We start from the raw sequence: 8355 nt of genomic DNA on the forward strand, positions 1-8355 counted from the left end.
TTTTAAATTACAAATCCTTCCATGAACTTTTTGAAGACTCCTCTCATTCATTTTCCTCAGTAGGAAGACCAGAAAACTATGCCTTGAACTAGTTACTGAATTCATTAATACTATTTTGTCTTAGCCTAATGCTAGGTATATTCCTGATGATTTAATAAAAAATTGCCTTAAGCACCAAACAAACAATGGAATTCTTAGGAGTAATGGTATTCATATAAAGAGAGGTGTTTGTTCAGGATAAAAACTCTTATTTAAAGAAGCAAAGAGTTCATGATACTGAGCAGCTTCCAAAACAACTGTGCTTATTGCTATACCAGGTGAATTTACCACCTAACTGATTTTTTTTTCACTTTCTTAATGAATCATTTGATAGTAATCAAATAAAATACAAAAGACTCTCAACATACAACCTAATTCTCATTGATTTTAATATCAGATTTATGCCATAGCTAGCAGGTGATGAAAATTTAAAATTTAAATTACATGGGCCAGTATACCCCTTCGACATTTTTTTACATATTTCTGAAGTTAGAACTGAAATACAGGCTTTTTGATACACATAGATAGGATTTTCATGGGCCATTTTAAAAGCAAAATAAGACAAAAAACTTCTGGCAATCCTTAAAATTTATCTATTACTTTTTATTTCTTTATTGAATAAAATTGCATATGTCCTGTATTTGTCATGGAATGGCTAAATATAATGCTTTTTATTTGAGGATTAAATTTAGAAGACTGTGGAAAGGGACAATTTTTAAAAAATCTTCTTTAACATTTATATACTGAAAGAAACTGAGTAGCTCTATGGGAAAATTCTAGACTCAGTAATAATTTCCAGAAACTAATACCCATAGACATCTAAAATACCTCTAAATTCCAATTAGGAGTGGGGGTGGAGCCTGCTGGACAGACTTGAATTGTGTGATTGGCAAACTTTGGAATCCAGGATCTCAAATAGCGTTTACTTTGTGAGGCCTTTTCTGATTTTATTGCAGCAATACTAATCATTCTCTTCCCTTTAATACAACAGCATCATGAACAGACTTCATTTTTCAGAATATCATTTTGAATCACAATTATTTATTCACTTTTAAACATTTGATCACTTTGTCTCCTATCACAGTCCTTTGCACATTTTCATCAAAGATGAATAAATGAATAAATGCTTATTTGATTGAATTGAATTGAAAACATCAAAGTACTGTGATATAATAGAAAAGATAATCACTATATTAAGAAAGGCGTACTGAATAAATATCTAAGAAGGAAAATTTGTAACTATCTAGTAACCACAGAGATAACTGCAAGTTAATAGTCCAATTGATGAGCAAAATTTGGTGAAAAGAGAACATTTCTCAATTTCAAAAAAATTTAAAAGAACTAAAGTAGCTTCTGATGCATCATTTTCTGATTAAAAATATATGTATTTGTACTTTTAAAATAACAGCTGTATTAACAATTGTCTGTGCTTCTAAGGCAGAAATAATTCTACATATTGTTAAATGTTGATGTATTCATAAAAGTATTTTACACTAGTGAAAAATAATACTAAGTACATGTGAGTTCTGTTGCTGGTCTTTTTCTGTTACCTAAAAGATTTTGATTATAGCCTTTAATCATATTCTACTTTACGAAAATGTAGCAATCAGAAAATGATTTTTGTTTTTACTCTTTGAAATAAAAATTCTGGTAAGTATTCACCAATACTAAGGTAAAGACTGAAAAGGTTGAAAAAGACAAAGTCAACCAATCTATAGTCCATGTTTTTACCTGATGCCAAACAGTAATTTGAGTGAGGATGTTACAACTAAGGATGTTCAAAGAAGTTGTTTGATTTAATTCACATCAGTATTTTAAATTAATGAGGTTGTTTGGATCAGTCTTCAAATTGTTTTATGAACATTTTATTGAAACCGACATAACATTTTCAACAAAGGATTAATATGATTTGTGTTCCCCCCAAGCCAAACACGGTAGATAATATAGGAATATAAAGAGAAATAGAGAAATGGATAAAATAGGAATATAAAGAGAAATAGAGTTGAGAAAAATGTGGGAAATACTTTTGCCCATCTAGAAAGGCCAAAAGAATTGCTGTGTGTGGCGTGAGTAAAATTTGGCTCTGAACTTTTAGGCAAAAAATTGAGCCTTACATTTCTCTTCCAGAGAAACATGAATCTAACAAATACTCTTGGAATAATAGATGCCCATAAATAAAAATATTATGTTCTTCCTTCTTCATTGCCTCTTGTCTTCATTTTGCTGATCTGAATACTGCTAGTCTTAAATAGTATCTCAGTTCTCACTTTGCCTTGAGATATCCTCAGCAACTCCACCAACTGATTTTATCTTCTCCTAATTACCATTCGCACTTACAAGTATTAAATTTAGCTCTAGGAATTTTTTTCTGTTAAATATGGATGCCTTTTCTCTTTGCTTAAACTGTAAGCCCCTTGGGGATAGGGAATATACTCTTATGTATCTGTCAAAGACTCTTATCTTCCACTAGGTATATATTAGGTCTATAATAAACATATCCATTGTTTTATTGATAAAATGTCTTCATTTATAGTCTTAAATGAGTAGACTTTTAAATTCAAGACTGGGGCCTATAAAGTGGACTTTAAATAATAGGCAGTTAGTAGGGGTCAATTTGTCAAGGGGTATGTTCTATAATTGCTTTGTGCATCATTTTTCTTACCTTCTTAAGGGGAAAACAATAGTTACTTACTTCATAGGGTTGTTAATCCTATTAACAATACTAAGGAGGACTAAATAAATTAATGCATGTAAAAAGCTTTGAAAAGTAAACATTCAGTAAGTGTTAGTTGTTATTTCTGTCTTAAGTGCTTGGTGTTAAGTCATTCTTCCAGGAGATAATTAAATAGATATTCTTTCTGGTGGCAATTATGAAACACAATCAATTGTCTGAGGTCTGTCCTCAGAAAGTGAAAGTATATAACAACAAAACAATGTTTTCATTGTAGAGTAATATTTATAGTCTTAGTAACATGAAGACATGCACTTAATTTATCTGAAGACGATACTAGACTATTAAATTTTAAAAAAGCAGCCCAAAACTTCATTTCTGGTTTATATTGCGTAATAATTTTTATCTGTTGGAAGACTCTTCTAATCCCTTTATGGTAGTACCAAGGTGCAAGCTCACACACTTTATCCTATAACAGGAATCAAAGGCAAAGAAAAAATCAGTAATGGCTACACCCCCAGCCTGACATTATTCTTCCATAAAATGATGAAGTATAACAAGGGTTCACTGTTAAATAGCCATGTGTAAAAGTCAATGTTTATTTAAGAAACTCAGGTTTGAAGTTTGTTGAGATGGAAACTGGCAAGGAGTTTTGAAGCATATCCAATACACTGAACTTTAGATTCCATCAAATCCAAAGGTGAAAAAAAAAAATGTTGACATCACAAGGATCTCAGGTTTTCCTTCGGGTAGCATGTAAATTCAGACATGTTCTGTGTCTTTCTCTCTCTGGTATAAATATAGTCAGACTAGAACTGGTATGGGCTTGTAGGCTCTTACATCAAGGAAACAATTTCCTTATCTCATAAATGAATATAAAATGATACCCAGAGATAATGCGTGATACAAATGCCTAAGTCAATACCTGCTAGAAATGACTTTAGAAATTATATTTCTGGCTCTCCACTAAGGTGAACATTCCATTTTTTAAACTGATGTATGGCAGAGCAGCATATTTTCATCAGACTGTTATGTCATTATATTTATGGATCTGTAATTGAAAGCAAGTATATAATAGATGTAAAACAGCAAGAACAGATAGAGTATATTTAAAATTAAAATTCATTTCTCAACATCAAATTTTGACAAGGTGTATGTGAATTAATGTAATTACTCATATGGTTGAAGTAACAATTTGGGGTTTATAGTTTCAGGCTATTTCAAATCTAACCTTGAAAAGATCATTTGGCATTTAGTTTGAAGCATTTTTTGCTGACTTTTCAATTTCTCTCTGGAGAAATAATAGTGATAATTCTTGAACTGATTTTTATTCTTAAGATTCTCTTTTAGTAGAATTAATTTTGTGTGTCTATCTACCTGTCTGTCCAATACATACTGCTATCACAGATATCTGTTTGCTGTTGCATCTCCAATGTCCATGTTGGCCTTTACTGATGACACTTGATGGCATAAATGCTACTGTAAATTTTAATTATGAGTCATAGTTTTAAAGATCACTTTCAGATTGTCTAATAACAATAAATCATACTTCCTTCACTTACCTCTTTGTATGTGTAATTTTTGTCCTCTTTGTCATTTTTCATCATATCTTCAACCTTGATACCAGGAACACGTTTGTTGTCTGCAATCAGAATTACTCTAGATATTTAAGATAAAACTTCTGTATGGTGGCAGTGGTGCCAGAATGAATAGATATCATGATATTAGATTCAGGGTGCTAGAATTTCTTTCTTTGCTGGATTTATTAATTGTTTTAAATTTATAGCCTAGTTTTATCACAGTTACAAGTAACAGTAATTTTTAATAGAAGATGTGACTTAAAAAGTATTTTACTGGCTCTTGAATCCTGCATGTACTATAAAGGAAAACTGTTTTACACAGATGCTACATGTTCAGACAGTGTGATGAAGTAAATGTTAATGTAATTTCCAAGTGACGTTACTTGGATTTGTGCAGGTTTAGAGAGAAACAGAAGAGCCAACCCAGTGGTTTAATTAAAAGCTCCTAGAGACACTAATGAAGTCAAGAGAATATTTCAGAATAATTTGTGAATAGCTGAGACTGAGAGAGACTTATCTGAAGATGTGAGTTTAAAAAGAAGTTTTAAAAAATAATTCTATTTGGCCATTTCTACGTAAGGATGAAAACAACTACATTGCCCTAACAAGAAAATTATATTTATTTTTTATTTTAACTATATAATATGTTCTGAGTAGGATAAACAGAGTCTGCATTATTATAAAGGTTATCTTTTTGCCTCCTTTATGTAGTATGCTTCCAGACCCTATAACATTTGTGTAAGTATTAATACTCCTATAAAGAAAATTGCCATACAAAACCATTCACAGGAAATATTTTGCAACCCATGCCATTCATTGCCAGTTGACATTATGTGACTGTACATTATTGGTGTTTTTCGTTACCTTGTCATTTGCACTTGATGATTTTATTGGTTGTTCATCCATATTGTTTTTGCTTCAGCTGGCAACCTGCCCTACCTTTGTGGCCAGTTGAAGGTTATATTATGGATATTTATTTATCATATTTTGGTTATAATTTTATAATAGAGCTGGGACGATTGGAAATGGAAATACAACGTGAATATTTGGTGTATTTATCTTTTGAAGGATTTTTCTTTCAAATGTCTCCTCTTCTTTGGAAACATGTACAAACCTTCAAGAAATTAATGGGTGTTTCCTTTCATTAAGTTGCAGGTTTGGGATTTTGAAGAATATCTTTATACAGTGTGAAATAATTTACGTAACTTTTCTATTTGTAAATAGAAAGGCATATTCTTTTTAATGCTGTCTCTATCACATATTACAATACGTGAGCCTAATTATTTTGATTATGGTCTTTTCTCGTCTTTGAAAATGTACTGTGGGGTGATAGAAGCACATCTTTAGAGTTTGACAAATCTGCATATGAGTCCTCAACTCAACTGTCTGAGCCTTAGCAAGTTATTTAGCTACCATGATGCATATTTTACTCTTTAAAGTGGCAGTTGTAACTTTTCCCTAAGATGGTTTAAGAATGAGATGAGAACACAATGCCTGAAATTCTTGACTCTCTCCCCACCTGCAGCGTTTCAGCTATCATGTTACTGTCCATGGAAGCAATTAAAAGTTAAGTAACTAACCCAGGTGCTTTAAGAATATTTTCAGACATGCCTAGTGAAAGAGTTAATGGAGAGCAAAATCTGTAAGCAGCACAGTCTATCAGGTAGCAACCTGAGCATTTTACATACAATTGTCCTTTGTTTTGCATTCCTCCAGTCAAGAAAAATGTTCAGCTAGGCTTAGACAACCAGATTCACATTGGTATAGGAAAGCACAAGAATTCATAATTTTAAATTAGAATAAAAAGGAATTGAATGACTTGGTAAAAGTAAATTCATTTGAGCAATATTTTTCAAAATTTAGTGGGCATCGATGTCACCAGCGTAACGTGTTAGCATTGCATATTTTGGGCTCCATCCCAGAGATTCTGATTTGGTAAATATAGTTTGACCCAAGGGATTTGGGGTGATCTCCACCTCTTCTTAGTTACTTTGAGGATATGATAGGTGGCAAAAGTTTAAACAAATGTATAGAAAAAAAATTGTCAACTTTATCCATCCCTGCTGTCTTAATACTATTTTTCACATTAATCTAGATAAATTCAGTAAGTGGAACTGACTGAAACTGATCACTCAAACAGACCAACTCAGAACCTGGAGACAGCCCTTCTGTGGCAAAAACTGCATCATAGAACCTTCAAGGCCACATAGTACGAGTGCGCTGCATTATACAACCCAGGATATATTGAAATCAATTTACTAAAGATAAATTAGCGGGTGACGGATGTTTCAGGTTAGAAAACAAAAAGGATTTGCTGCAAGGATCCTTTATCACAAGGTCTCTTGAAACATTTGAAATATTATTGGATTTACATAGAACAAACTTTCACTCAGCTCTTCAGGAAGACAAATATACCAAACAAAATCTCCTATAAATGTTTGAGAGAAAGGAGTAGGAAACTCAAGAGTTCTCTAAGTTCTAGATGGCCGTGGCACTCTGCAGCTTTAAAATCACTGTCCCTAACAGAAAGGTAAATAATCAACTGTGGCCTATTTTATACGTGGATTTTAGTCTAAATTAAAAAATTTTAAATATAAGCTGCCTCTTATCTCACAATAAAATCATTATGCAAGTTGTGGGAGACCTTTAAAAACAACCTTGTTTTTTTTTTTTTAAATTCCAAATGTTTCTTCCCCATTATAGTTGATAGTAAAATTAAGTACAGTTGCTGACTGTCAATGTACCCTGCCCTTGTGGGTATGTCAGTTTTGAAGGACTGATCCTGGGTCTTTTGCCCTTGGTGCCTCTTTCTATTTAGGGGCAGCTGTGGTGAGCTGAGAAAGTATTGAGAGTAATTGAAAGCTCTTACTGCAAGAACAATTCACTTGGATTCTTACTGCAAAACCAACCCATCTGGACCTTGAGACTTTTTATGTTATGAGATTATTATGCTATTATCTAACGTGATAAACTGTTAACAGGTATATCAATGTAAGATGTTATTGTATCTGCTCTGGAAATTTCTCACCTTCTCTACTGAGACCAAATATCTGCCAGTCCCATTTATTACTTCTCCCTTTACCTGCCGCCATCTACAGCAGATCTGATTTTCTTTCTCCCAGTTATTAACAGTTGACATCAGGTATCTGTTTTTATGCTTTCAGTTTCTTTACTTACTTTGAATGTTTAGTTCAAGAGATGATATCTGTGCTCCAGTCAGGAGCAGTCAAAAACAAATATATTTTTACTCTCATATATAGTAGTTTTATTTTAGAAAATAGTTTTGGAAAAAAAATTTGCTATTTGTAAGCAGTTTATGTAGTCAGACAAATCTGAATTCAAATTAGAATTATGTCATTTGTCTTGGGTGATAAATTTAGACAAGTTTTTTTTCTAAAAATATAATTTATATTAAAAATCTTCATGGTTCTATGGTTTTGTAGGACATTCAAGAGGGAGTAGAGATCGAGACTTGAAAAAAATTAGCTAATCAATAAAATATATTATTTTCATGTTAGCATATGTTTTAGCATCTATTCATCATTTTAGGTAAATTATATTTTATTTATATTTTTTTAGAAGGAGAATAGAGAAATATTTTTTCTATTATGACAGTTTTCTTGGTTCGAGAAATCTTGCCAAAACAAAAAAGGAAAGAAAGAAAAATAATTTATGCAAGTATTCCCAGTCAGCTATGAATTGAATATGTGTTCAGTCGAACATGTGTTGAACATGTGTTCAACCTTACACCATGGATGTCTTTTTTAAGTACCCATGAAATCTCAATTTAGATGGTCTTTGGTCTCTCACCTTGTGCTTCCTGATTTTATGTTTTGAGCTTGGGAGCTTACATACATCCACATCTTGAGAGCACCTGGTTTGCACATTTAGAAATGATCTTGTACTTTAAGAAATATGTGACTTGCTATACTTTTGAACAAAGAGTTTTAATGTGAGAACCCAGATTAGCACACAGAAAGAGTTCATTTAGCCTATGTATTATACAGATAGAGAAACTGAGTTAAATTAGGGATTACTAAACAGTATCTCCAACATTTTTTTTTT

The sequence above is a fragment of the Galeopterus variegatus genome, unplaced genomic scaffold (genome assembly GCF_000696425.1).
Source record: "Galeopterus variegatus unplaced genomic scaffold, G_variegatus-3.0.2 Scaffold1177, whole genome shotgun sequence".
Lineage (NCBI taxonomy): Eukaryota > Metazoa > Chordata > Mammalia > Dermoptera > Cynocephalidae > Galeopterus > Galeopterus variegatus.